At 36.0% G+C, this 13,922-nt stretch overlaps 1 long non-coding RNA gene across 1 annotated transcript in view; it reads right to left on the reverse strand.

Annotated features, from left to right (window-relative positions):
* Positions 1-1,232: 1,232 nt before the first annotated feature.
* LOC143692164 (uncharacterized) overlaps positions 1,233-13,922 on the reverse strand; it is an 80,926-nt gene continuing 68,236 nt past the window's right edge. The window contains exons 2-3 of the long non-coding RNA XR_013180015.1: positions 5,537-5,630; positions 1,233-1,911 (exon numbers count right to left, since the gene is read on the reverse strand). This is a non-coding gene — a long non-coding RNA (uncharacterized LOC143692164). The remainder of the gene's footprint in view (positions 1,912-5,536; positions 5,631-13,922) is intronic.

A 13,922-nucleotide genomic window follows, 5' to 3' on the forward strand; every position in this document is an offset into this window, starting at 1 on the left:
AAAGTATGTATCTCAAGAAATACAGCTACAACTTGCTCAAGCCCAGAGCTGCGCAGAGCTTTAGCATTACAACCAGAGTAGAAGGGCTGGTCAGATCTCCAGAATACTGCCTTTTAGTCCATCAGTTCTATTCTGCAAGAAGGCAGAGGTATGCTGCAGTGAAATGTTTGTTTGCTTTACCCACAAGCAGTAGAATTATTTTTTTAAATTTTATTCTGCTTTTATTTTTTAGTGAGTAAGACATACAGATATTAGTATCATTGTGCCAGAAGGCTGTGCTTGTGTGTTAGCTCACACAATGTTGCATCCCAAGAAAAGGAGACAGCATTTTGAATATTCAGGTCAAGAGACCTCATGCACAGCAGGTAAATGTTTTTTAATACATCTTTTAAAAACTAGCAAAAGCTAGGAATACAAAGTCGTTCAGAGCACAGGTAAACATACAAGCAGCAAGAGGTAAACATGCAAGGAGCAAGAGGAAAACATGCAAGGAGCAAGATGGAGCATTTTCTTCCCTCAACTGCTTCAAAAATTCAGGAATCCTGAGTTTGAAAACTCACGTCTCTTGTAGATCTGATTGTCTGGAAATTGTCTTTATGTAAAGATGGTGTTTGCCATGTAGAACTCAGTCACTAAATTGTGGGATATGTGGTGTGTGTCCTGTTAATTTTGCTCTCTCAGGTCAAGTGGTCTGTGGTAAAAGGCTGTGTTTCTTTATGCAGACCTGTCACAGCTACAAGTCATGTGTGAATGAATGGCTCTGCAAACATCAACAACTGTAAGATGCTGAGAATATGTATGTAAGTTTATTACCTATGTTTAGGAACAATGTTGAAAGCATTTCCTAAAAACTTGATAGGGTCATCAAGCAGATATGAAGGCCCTGTTGCTCCAAAATGTGGTAAACAGGGGTGGCTTTGAAACATCAGGGTGCCTAGTGATGCTGTAGGCTTAAATGGCAATACTTGCATGAGCAGCCACCCAGAAATCCATTACAAGACACTGACTGTACTCTTTGAGACTCAGCTTTCCCCAGTCTTCAAACATGGTCAGGAAAAAGGTGTTACTCTTTAGGTCCTGATCTCAGAAAACATATTCCTCTTCCTCCAACACCACAGGTTAAACACCACAGACTCCTGGAATTTCATTATTAGAGCTAATATGCACTCAGAGGCTACACCAAAGGGCACAGAGCTCAGTTTTGCAGCTGAGTGGTCACAGCCCCCATCTTAAATCCCACTCAAGCCTTGATTGTGTCTTAAACAACCAGTAAAATTCAAAAGTCAGCACAAAGCCTTTAAATTTCTTGATTAAAGGAGGTCAACAACCTTGCTTAACAAAACGTATAGAGTTATAAATATTTGTGTGCATATGTGTGTTCTTCCAAACAGCCCATGAATCATTCAGTAATTACAAAAGGCCAGGCATAACCAGTGGCATGTAAAAATGCAATCTTTAGAATAATGATTTGTTAAAAACCTCAAATTTGTTCAGAAGATATGTGGGGTTTATGAGTTGCCATGCTAATGGGAGGCTCTGGGAAATATACTGAAGGAGCTTACAGTCTAGATGGAGAATTAGTGTCTTTCTCAGTGTGTCTGTGAAAAAAATAGCAATATATTTGTATGAAAACAGAGATTTTTTTTTTTTTACCTTTTATTTCATGATCTAGATGAACTAGACCTGCAATTAGATGCCAAGCGAGGTAAGCTCTTTGCTTTGCACAATAGAATAAAATTCCTAAAAATTCTTGTAGTGATGAGCTAAGATTGATCAGAAATTGCTCCAGATTCTTCTAAACTTCTCTGAGAGTAAAAAAATATTCTTGGCTTATTTCCACGTGGTTTCAGTTTTTGATAATAACATGCCTCTCCATATTCACCCAAATCTCCAAGGGCAATTTCAGCACGTCTGTAAGATTAAACAAAAAATGTCAACTAACATCTGTTCCTGTATGAACTCAGAAACACAAGGATAATCAATATCCAGGTACACAGAGTTATAAATGTCACTGCTCCATACTCACGGCTCTCAGATTCCAGGTGGGGCAGCTTGCAAAGATCAAACCTTTTCATGCTCCAAACAGCTGGCATTATACTGCCTGTATTGCCAAGAATATGAAACAAACAGGCAATTCCAGTGTTGTTGTGTAAGAGGCTTTCATTCATTTGTCAATTTATTATTTGTTAATGAACTGGTGGTTAAAAAATGAATAAACAGCTCTAGATACTTTTCCTTGAAAATACTAATGAAATTTAAGCTGTTCCCAGAAGGAGTACCTACTGAAGGCTTTCTGCAATTAGCAATTAGGTAGTATGCTAGACTGCATTAATAGGAATAAACTTGTAAAATTACTAAATCCACACAGCTTCCTCTTTTTTTTTTTTTTTTTTTTTTTTAAGTAATGGAAATGCCAAGATTGGAACAATGCTGTGTTTACCACAGCACAACAGGATGACAACAGGATGATCCTATTGGTCAGTCAAGTGAAGTTTGTTACCAACAGAATAAAGAGAAGAGCTGGTAGGGGATTCATTTAATAAAGAATTAAAGGTGAAGGGTGTGATTAATGTAAATTAAGATAATAAAAAAACAGGTAGCTTACAGATCTTGGAAGGTAATTGTTAATAAAAACAAGAAACAAAATGTAATATTTCTAAAAGAATTTGTCAGCAATCAGAAGTCTCTGCCAGAAAATAGTTTTCTCATAATGCAAGAAAAAATATGGCACTAAAATTGTTTTAATTCTGCCTTTGAAATTCTGTGTTAAAAAGGCAATTACCATCAAGAGGATAAAGTAACCTCTTTAGCCTCACATAACTGCAGGTCTCAAGTAAGCTAAACCTGATACAAGTAAATTCAAAGAAAAAATAAAATGCTTTCAGGAGAGCAAATGAATAAATATTAACTCAGCCAGTGAAGAAAAGGAACATTTTTTAAACCACAACAAAAAACACACCCAATAAAGAAGAAGTAATTATAAACAAGAAAAAAAACCCTATACAGAAAGCCAGGCTAACATTCAAATGATCCCTTTAGCTTCAGAATCCCTAACTCTAGTCACCTGTTTTCTGTCTATATACAGAGGCAGTTTTCTTTTAGTAGGCCAAATTTTTATTTTCCTTTTTTTCCTCCCAGTCTGGAAGTTAAACTTCTGGAAGACTTCCTGTAAGGTATTGGAGACCAGTTTTTTACCCATTTGAAAGATGGGGGAAGAGTGATGTCTCATTTTGCAGACTCAAGGTAACAGAGTGTATAAAAAGGTACATAATGGTATTGGTTTCATTCAGTAGCAGTGGAATTCATGGCACATATGGCCATGTAATCACCATTCTTTTTCTCACAAAACTGAAATATTTTCAATGTTTTCCAACCTCAATTCAACTCTGCTATTGATTACACTTCATATAATGTGTATCTCTCTGTTTCCAGAAAAATTCAAAAGCTATAACAATAAAAGAGAAAAAAAAATCACATTAATTGGAACAGCTGCTCTTTAGTTCTAGAAAAAGAAAACATGAATAAAGCTACTACAAAGTGCATTTTACTCATGGATTATTTGATCTTTTATGATCAATTGCTGTCTACTTCCCTGTGATAATGAATACCTAGTCTACTTTTGCTGCTCATAGAAATTGCAAGTAAATTTTGAGAAAGTTGAGAAATAACTTGTTATCCCTATTTGACTTTTCTTGTAGAGAGCTCCACTGTGACAGTTCGTGCCTGTAATAATATTTATGTCGGTGTGGAGCAATTCAGGATCAAGGTCCCTGAAGAGCTTATGCATATAACTATTGCAAAGTCAGTACAACCCTTTGTAAGTCTGCCAGGAAAAGCTACATGCATATATTAGAGTTTCTTCCAATATGCTTTCCCTTACTTCCTTCTTTTCATTACCATTATTAATACATAAATTATATAACAGTACCAGTTTTATATCTTCTATTTAAGAGGAGTATTTATATGCACACATCCAGTACATTTTAATACAAGGTTTTTGCTGTCTATCTAAGTTATTGTAATTGTATGTATGCCTTTCATTTACTAAGGGTACTGTTTGTTTTTCTTTAAATAGATAGATACTATTGGCAGGAAATAGAAAACAGTAATGCCAGGGGTTTTCTGGGGTGGAATTAATTTCTTCTTCCCTGTATGTAGTGTTTTCAGACTAGACAGGAACTGAAGGGCTCTGGAGCATCATTTTCTCAGTTGGCTGGACACAGAAAGCTGAAAAATTAATTTAATGTCTTTTAGTTGCAAGCCACTTAGAGTGCTGTGAGCCACAAATACAAAATATTTATGTTATTTATGATCAAAAAACATTCCCCCACATAACCCCCACACCAAAAGCTGCATATTTTAGATCACCTGAAACAGCTTAAGTAATAAGTAGCAAACAACCCAGAAAATAGATTACCATTGCTTTATCAGTTTCAATATGGTAAAGCTGTCTTTCTATGGCCTACACATTTTACCATGACATTTCTTGCCTTCAGCTATTCAGAACACATTCTCCTAAGAAAAAGAATAAAGCATGTTATCCTGAGCCATGGCCTCCCACTGTTGACTCAGGAGACCCTGGACTGCCTCTCTTGCTGCCACTGACCAGTACTGAATCTTATGGGTTAGCATCCACCAGGAATATATGGAGCACCTGTGGAAAAATCATAGTAGACAGAGCAAAATATTGTGTCCAGCTGAAAGTTCAGCTAAGGATCAGGACTAATTTTGATCAGACCTGAACAGTTAGCTAACACAATCTCTGTAAATCACTTTTGTGAAAAGCCTTTCTTATCTGTCCCCCTCTAGACATAAGTGCAGCTGTTTTACTGTCTAAAATATACTTTCTGCTTTTGGCAGTCTGAGATGAATTGTAATGTCCTTTTCTCCAGACATACTGTGGTGACCAGTGAATGATGTCCTTTCTTTATGAAAGAGATCTTAAAAAATACTACTTAAACTATTAGGGTATTTGTTGCCATTTGGACCTGAAATATCTGATCTATTCCATCCTAGGTATTTTCTCCCAAGGACTTTTGTAAATGGTATATGATTGAAATAGGCTGATAAATGGGAAATTTAAGTCTGTGACTGAAGTTTAGTAAAAAAGGAACAATAATATACTAAGATAAAATTAAGAATTTTTAAAGACTATTATTAAAATTAATTTTATTATAAATATGTGCCAATATGAAAATTAATTTAGATTTTTCAGGATCAGCCTTAGGGTTGGAACTGAAGAGAAATGCTACTCACAACTTCTCAGGAAGGGTGAAAATTTCATGGATAACATAATTTAAAGCAACATGAAACTGCTCTAAGAGTCTGAGCTGATTAATCCAGTATTAACTACATCTGCAACTAATGTACTCATCATAATAAACAGAAAAAGAGTTTTTCATCTCCATCACCCTTAGTGCCCCACCACTATGATCATCACACAGATGTTTTGATACCTGCACTGTTACCCTAAGCCCTTTTACAAGTAACAAATTGTTTCTGTAGCCTAAAGCGAAATTTTAAAAAGTAAACCCACCTTTTTTAGTTTTGCGCTGTTCAGCCTTAGGATGCATCTTAGGGCCCAGGGACATCAGGCACTTCAGAAAGGAGATATTCAGCAGGAATGGACCCTGTAGTGAAGAACCAGAAACATGGAGGAAAGGTTCTATTTTGAAATCCCATCTCCATGGGGCTGGATTTCTTGATCCAGAGCTATCAGGATGTGCCTCTACCTTTTTGGGACCCCCTAGCCTACAGATTTATGCTAAAGCTGTCATCTTGAACCATTCTTTTCGAAGAACAGAGCCAATATGTTTTCTTTTAAAAATCTGTATGAAGGTGGCTGCCTGCCTTCTTGCACCATGCCATAATGGATTGGATGATTACCTGCAGAGGAAGGAACTGTATCAACCAGAGGGTGGCTAAACCCACGGCTCAGATCAGGTGAAGGAATATCCTGCAGTGACTGGCTTCTTCTTCAGGAAAATTGTGCTTTCCTGAAAAAGCAGGATAATTCAAAATTCACAGGAACAGAGAAAGGGAAAACAAGGAAAACCATAATGTCTCTGGAGCCTGATGGCCAGTATATTCAACTAGAGGACACATTGCATTTCTGTAGAATATTAACATATAGAGCAGAAATGTTACAAAACTTATCTCTCAAAAGAAAGAAATCTATGTTTCAAAAGCTGAGGTCTTATTTTAACAATACGAATAGTTCTGTATATAATTTTTGATCTTAAAACTTTGCATTTTAAGATGAAGAGCAGTGTGTTTAAATTCCCATTCAGAAATAAAAGTATAGTGATATAATAGTTGAAGCAGTACAATGAAAATGCAAAGTTATGGGTTTAGGTTCACACCTTCATTTTCACTACTTTAGCCAGGAAACAGTGTCAGCTGGACTATTATTTATGTAAGATCTACCAGTACAGATTAAATCAAATATCTGGGAAAAGGAAGCTATAAATATTGTTAGCTCAATCGAAAGTCACAGCTCTTCACTCCAGTGGTTTTAGTTGGTTGCATTTGCTGTGCTTCAGACAAACCAGTGTTCATTAGTTTATATCAGTGAGCTGTTGAGCAGCCCATGTGTTTTCTTGCTACACGCAGGTGTGATTCAATAGCAGGAAAGAAACTTAAAGTGAAAACTTGATTAGGCAAAGGAAAGTTATCTGTTACCACTGAAGTTTTAAACTTAGGAGGGTTGTATTTTGGCACTTAGATTTTGAGACAAACAAGCTGGCTTGTGGTAGAATAGTATGAGCTCATGTCGGGCTTTTGTTGTATCTTGTACAAAAGGCAAAATCCTAGAATTTCCTCTCTTAATGTTTATGTCAAAATAATCACAAAGCAGGGGTGCATAGCATGGGCTTCAGAATAGTAAACCTCCATGTCTCAGGTATCATAGATTAGTTGAATGTGTTTTCTTTATGTTAAAAATCATAATCCTAAAGGCCAGTTACTTTTGCTTTTAACCTGTCATCAGCCTGAGAGGTGTGCTCCTCTGGGGGTTAGATACTTTCTCACATAAACATAACCTCAGCTTCTGTTTTTATGGGAGGATGAGAAGATTTATTAGTAAAATAGTCCCCCATGCAGGACTTTGAAAATATAAATATATGTTTAAATGTCCAATATTTCAATTGGTCAAAACAGCTACAGTCTCCTTTTCAAATTAAATGTTGCTCCTGTTCTTCATATCCAGCCAACATCCAATATCGTTTTGCTGCAAGTGCATCAAGATGCACAAGAGATGTAAGATATGCAATATGTAAGTAGGAAAACATGATGTAGATCTAAGTCTACATCCAGTAGATGACTATTTGGATCTATTTATATTTCCAAGTGGGTGCATTATTTTGTCAGGTAAGGATATCCCTTGTCCTTGATATTAATATCTTAGCCTTAAGCATTTTGTCTGAATGAAAAATGTTCATTTACAAATGAATTTCAGAGGAGCCATGGTATTTGCATATTAAAAAACACCCACAACCCTTTTTTCTCCAGCTAGCAGGATGACTACACATTGTAGGATGAGATTAATTAATGTGTCCTTGAATTACCTACTAGTGCTTAGTAGAAACAAATAAAATCCACTTTTAAAACTGTGAAAACCCAAACTTCATAAAAATGCAGAAAAAAATCCCCAAATCCCCTCCCCGAAATTAATTTTTTAAAAACTACAAGTTCTAAAGTAAGTATTTTAAGTAACTAATCCTTTACACTTAATACACTAATACACTTAAAAGAACTTCACCAGATGTCTATTAATATTAAGACACAACTTTGCCACCATTTAAAGTGAAACTTGCTTTATATGCTTATTACTGATACCAGTAGAAATACTGAAATTTAGAGGTACATAATTCACTTGCAAATGTGAATTCATAAAATTCATTTATACAGTTATGATGGTGCTCTCCCATCAAGCTTGCTGCTGTCTTCACCCTCATTATACATATCTTTTTCTTTAACGTTAAGTGGAATGGAAAATGTACTTTCAGAATTGCAAAAAAAAAGAAGAAAGTAGCAGGAGAATCATAGTTTCTGTACCTTAATGCAAAATCTATTTTCCTAGAAATTGATCACTTTTCACAGTTTTTCATACAGAACAGTTTTCCAACTAATTTGAAAGGTTGATATTGAATAATTAGTAAGGAGTATCTAACATAGTCCTTTTCTGATATTCTCTTAATCTCATAGCTTTTGATGGTGGGATTTCTTCATCCATCCATGCTGTGGAGACAGAATTAATTTTCTGTAATCCATGTTGAACATCTCTGTACAACCATTCCATAGATTTTGCACCATATTGCGAAATTTATTCTAGTGATGCTGGGACTCTCACTTGCATATCTGCCCTTTCAGGTTTTTCTACTAACAGAAATGGTTCAGTGTTTAAAACATTTAAAACTGCTTTTAAAATCAGGATCAATAACTTTTTGGGGAAGGAATTGCTTCTCCATCTCAAATTCCAGTACAAGAAATGTTCCTGAGAATTTCACTCAAATAATTCATGACAGCTCTGACAAGAAGATTCACAGTTATTACCTGTATCACAGAAACAGGTTTGATCACCTCACTTTTGTTCTATTGTTCATCTATCACATATATCTATTTTATTTGCAGCTGACAAGGGGGAAAAACCCACCCAAAACATGAGTAACTTTGAGTTTCTAAGAGAAAAGGAGGATGAAACAAAACTGCTGTCTTAGTAGTCCTATGGTCACAGCCTTTTCAGAACATATATGAGGCAAAATCAAACTTCTCAGCATTGCAAAAGAAGCAGTAAGGTCAGGTGTTTAATGAGTGAGGTAAAAGGAAGCAGTGCAGGTGGTGAGAGACACTGGGGGAGCCATTAAACAGCTGGAATCATAAGACGGGTGAATACAATTCTACAACACTTTAGAAAAGATTCTCTGCTGCACTCTGTGATTTTCAGTTTTTGAAACCAGGAAATGAAAGGCTAAGAAGGGATGTATCTATAAATACACCAGGACTGTTATTACTGGGGAGGATAAAGAGCTATTGCAGTTAAAAGGCAACACTGGCACAGTTACGAATGGTTATAAACTTGAGCTGAATACATCTAGTCTGAGAATTAGAATACTTTCTTAACCATCAGGGTAGTGGAACCACTTCTTAGTGCAAGCACCGGAAACATAAGCCTGAGCTAGATTTTACAAGAAGCTCTACTAAATGTGTTTCTGGGATTATAACCCTGAAAGAGGATTTGACTTGATGATGTGAGGAGCACCCTTTGAATGCTTAACTTTTAATTCCATGAGAAATAATGGAGATACTCCATGTGACCACATGAGTAGAACTGTGCATAGGCAAATTCTGTGGAAAAGTTGCAGGAAAAAAATTATTCTGTTCTTTTCCAGCTAAATCCTAGAAGATTTTAAATTTATGCCATTGCTATTAATTCAAGTCGATTCTTAAAATTCAAGTCTGCTGGAATCCTGTAATCCTTTCAGAGTGCTAAATTACCATCTCCAGTGCCTGTTGCACCACGTGACAGCAGAGTACTCTTGTGGTGGCAAAGGTTATCCACTTCTGTGGATATTGAGCTGTGAAAGTGAGGTCAGCAGGTAACTTGTAAGGAGATGCAGGTGGAGGAGAGGGAATCTCAGTGCAGCCTTCTGAGTTCTGGGGGAAATTACTGGGAAAGCAGAGGCAAACTCATCTCCAGGGTGCAGAGCAATAGGGCAGGCAGCAGCCAAAGGTCGCAAGCAAGGTAAGAAAGTCAGTTTCATTAAGCAATGAAAAAGGTTTCTCACAGAGACTGGAATCTCCATCATTAGAGATTTTCAAAACGAAGCTGAATAAGGCCATGAACAAACATCTCTAATTTTGGAATTATCTCCACTCTGAGTAGGAGTTAGAGGTTCCTTTCAGATGACTTTTTTTTTTTTGATTGACACTGAGAATTGTTCACAAATTAATTTCTACTATGATTTTTCCAGATAGACGTGCACTTTAGATGCCTAACTTAAAACATGTAAGGATATTTCTAAATGCATATTTAAAATGCCACTTTTGCTAAGCTTGCCTTCTGCCCATTAGGTCTATCTGCTAAGTAAACATCTTCCTGCAGATAATTCAGCTAAGAGGCATGCATTAAAACTTTCTGGCTGACTTTACCAAGATTACACAAAATAAGCTTCTTGGTGACTTTAAGATTTATCTTCTCAGAATGCATTTAAAAGGTGCAGAAATGCTCAGTCTCCACATTACCAGTTGGATGCAAGATAGGTATTGAAATACTTGAAAAACTAATATCCTATTTTAGAGTCTGTTAACTCATTTCAGCGTTAGATATTATGATATGTGATAAAACCTCTGCAAAACCAAATCCACAAGAATCTTAGTTTTTAAGAAAAAAGCTAATGAAAGGAGGTTATGACACTAACAACTGTTTTTCAAGGAGTACCTTGCCAAAAAGTCTTTCATTTTCCTTCTTCTGACTCCATGCTTCTCATATCATGGCAAGCCCACTTTAATGACCTACTGTCTCATAATTATAGTTCTAAATCCATACTTTTTTTGGTTTGTTCGTTTGAAGTTTAGGATTGTGCAAAATGATAGTTATAAATAATGAAGTGTGAAAAGGAATATATCCAGATTCTCCAAAACATTGTCACTACTTGTCATTACCAAGTTATTTGTACTGTAAGTACTTAAAGTGTGTTGCAATAACTTACATTCCCCCTCCTACCCCCCAGAAAAATCTGTGACCTAGTGACATTAATCACCCATTAACTTTTGTGGAAGTTAAAATCACATTTTGAATGTGGTGAGTACCATATTTCAGTGATTTCACATTTGATTTGCACTTCCTTGGACACAAGTTAGTTGGAATTGTCTCATAATTGTTTATCAGTTACTTTTCTCTTCCTAACCACTCTAAACAGCTCAAACCTGGCTAATGGGTACATTGTTGCACATGGTGCGATTTGTTTTCTCTACTACTTAACTCTGGAAATGCAAAGTGCTCCCTCAAATAAAGTCATTCTACTTTATTCACGGTCAAAGCACACAGTGCACTAGGTCCATTGCCTTTTCAAAGTGGTTTCTTCACTATTTCAATAAAGTTACTAGACTGAAAAGGCTAATATATAAAATATATATAAAAATCCAAGAAACTTATGTGCACTTATCCCTCCTTCAGAAGGAAAATCTGCTGCCTGCATAAAGTCAGTATTAATCTTCAGAAATTGTTGCAAGCAAAACTTTCCTTGCCACTTCCTAAGAATTAGAATCCATGTCATTTAGCCTGATATTGTCCAAAACTTGACATTGCTCTTACTTTGTAGGTATGAAATTTTGTGTATGTTTGAAGAAATTAAATTAAGGAAGGTATTATTAAATTATACTGAATGTTTCTGAGAGTATCTCAATGAGATCAAAGAACATTGAAAGTAGGTTTGATCATTTCTCTGTATGACAGGATCACTAATGGAAACTAAAGGAGTAAATGGATTAAGGTATTGGAAATGGGATGACATAATTTTCTGAGCTCAGCAACCTGGTTCTGCTTTCAGCATCCAGGTGTATATTTTCTGAGCCTTCAATCAGTTCACTTTGGAGTGTGCAGAATTTGGATTTCACCATGCTCTTCTACACTTGGCTTGGATGTTAAGATGCACTTAAATTCCAAAAGGCATTTCACATGACTTGTAGAATGGCAAAAATAAACCCTCTAATAATTGCAATGATGGGAAAAATTCTGCTAATTTGAAGCCAAAATATCTAAACATATTCAACATATGCCTTGCGTTTCAATTTTGTTTTTCCATGTTAAAAATTTCCAAGAAAACTAATAGCATCGTGCTTGCATATTAACTATAAAGTTCTATGACTATTTTTCACAGAATCATAAATCATAGAATCATTTATATTGGAAAAGATCACCAAGAGATCACCAAGTCCAACCCTTAACTTGGCCAAGTCCACCATTAAACCATTAAACCAGTGTCATATCTGCATGTCTTCTAAGTAGCTCCAGGAATGGTGACACAACCATTTTCCTGGGCAGCCTTCTCCAGTGCCTGACAACCCTTTCTGTGAATAAATTTTTCCTAATATCTAATATAAACCTTCTCTGGTGCAAGTGAAGCAACTTTTTACTTGGGAGAAGAGGCTAAGCCTTGATCAAAGATTTTTTTCCTATTTCAGACACATGTACCCCACCTGTTGCCAATGGGCCTGGTGCCATGAAAACTGAATTGTGATCAAAAAAATGTCAATACAATAGGTCTCAGCTAAGCTTGACTATATATATTGCAATAAAGTTACTGTATGGATTAAATGTCTCTCCAATTTTCTTCAATCCCACTGATAGAAATTCATGTTGTGGTTTGCCAAAATAAAATGTTAAATACAACCTCTAACTGAAAAGTGTCAGCATGCACACCATCATGGTGATTTGCTCTTATCTATTGGTGGTTCCACCACCTGAACTATTGGGAACAGTGGCAGAGCCTCTCACAGCCTGATCCATAAAAATGCTTCTGTGCACATGTGGGTTACCTGCACATAAGAGTTACTTAAATTAACATTCATGAGAGTTACTTGGATTAACATTCATGAAGACATTCATTCCAGCAGAGAGACAACAATGTCCCTGCTAACTGCAAGAGAACTGTGTTATCTTGGGAATATATCCATAGTCCCTCTCCTTGGTCAAAGTGATATTTAATTATGTGTGAGGGAGTATGTAACCGTACAAGGTGCTTTACTGATAAATAAGCTGAGAGACTTAAGCTCTAAAGAGTTGTCTAATGGCTGAAAAGTATGGAACACAAGTGGTACAGACCTTAACCACTAATGTACCATTAATTTTACTCTTTGCCTGTGCAGTCGTTGGCACTGGGACACCTTTGAAAAATCTCATTACCTAATTGCTCCTTAGGTACTTAAACCTCTTACTAAATCTGGCCCCCCAGACTCCCATCATGACCAAAAATCCATCAGGAGCTGGGCATATAAATGTTACTATTGCTTAATCTTGTTTTTGTTATAAGGAGACTTAATATATCTTTAAAAATGAGCATAAATTTTACTTTTATTGATATTCTATGAAATTTGTGTAATATGCACTTGTGATATGAATCTTCATTTTTTGTCATCACACACTTCAGCTGTTTCCAGTTACCTTGATGGACATGAATTTGAGGCTTCAGCAAGATCTTATTTAACACATGAATAAAAGGAGTAGGTTCACTTGAGATTCACTCTCTTTCTAGTGGAGTTATTAATAGATTATTGTGCAATAAGGAGAATGAGTTCAGTCTTGACTATTCAACAGTTTTCATAATGCACACATTACTCTATGCAAAGAAAAAGAATGAAATAAAAATTATTCTAAAATAAAAGTAATTGAATCATGTAGTTGGAGGAACAAAATGGAAAAGCAGCCAAAGGAAAGCATTAATAATACCTTTTTAATCAACAAATGAAATTGAAAAATAAATACTACATTCTTATTGACTAAGAATCTAACTCAGAATTTCATTTTTCTCAGTAAATTCCCAAAGCATCAGAAAATTAATGTACAAAATTAAGCTTATATTGAACAAAGGAACTGCAGAAGAAGTACTGTATGGAACATCTATTTTTTTAAAAGACCCAAAACCCAACCAAAAAGAAGACCAAGAAAACAGCATTGGTACCAAAAAAAAGTACATATTATTCCCTGAATAATCCATATAAAACTTAATCCACTAATTCAAGATGTTTCCCAGTCATTTTAGCACACCTCCTGTCTGTACTAACCTTGTCTGTTCAATTCCAACTCAGTGCCTCTGTCTGCTCCTGATCCTTCCTGAGGAAGGACTGTGCTCTGAACAACATGAGGAGAGCCACCCAGGCTATCACCATCCCCATGCCATGTGGGTACATCACTCTCAGTCTGA

The sequence above is a fragment of the Agelaius phoeniceus genome, chromosome Z (genome assembly GCF_051311805.1).
Source record: "Agelaius phoeniceus isolate bAgePho1 chromosome Z, bAgePho1.hap1, whole genome shotgun sequence".
In the NCBI taxonomy this organism is placed as follows: domain Eukaryota; kingdom Metazoa; phylum Chordata; class Aves; order Passeriformes; family Icteridae; genus Agelaius; species Agelaius phoeniceus.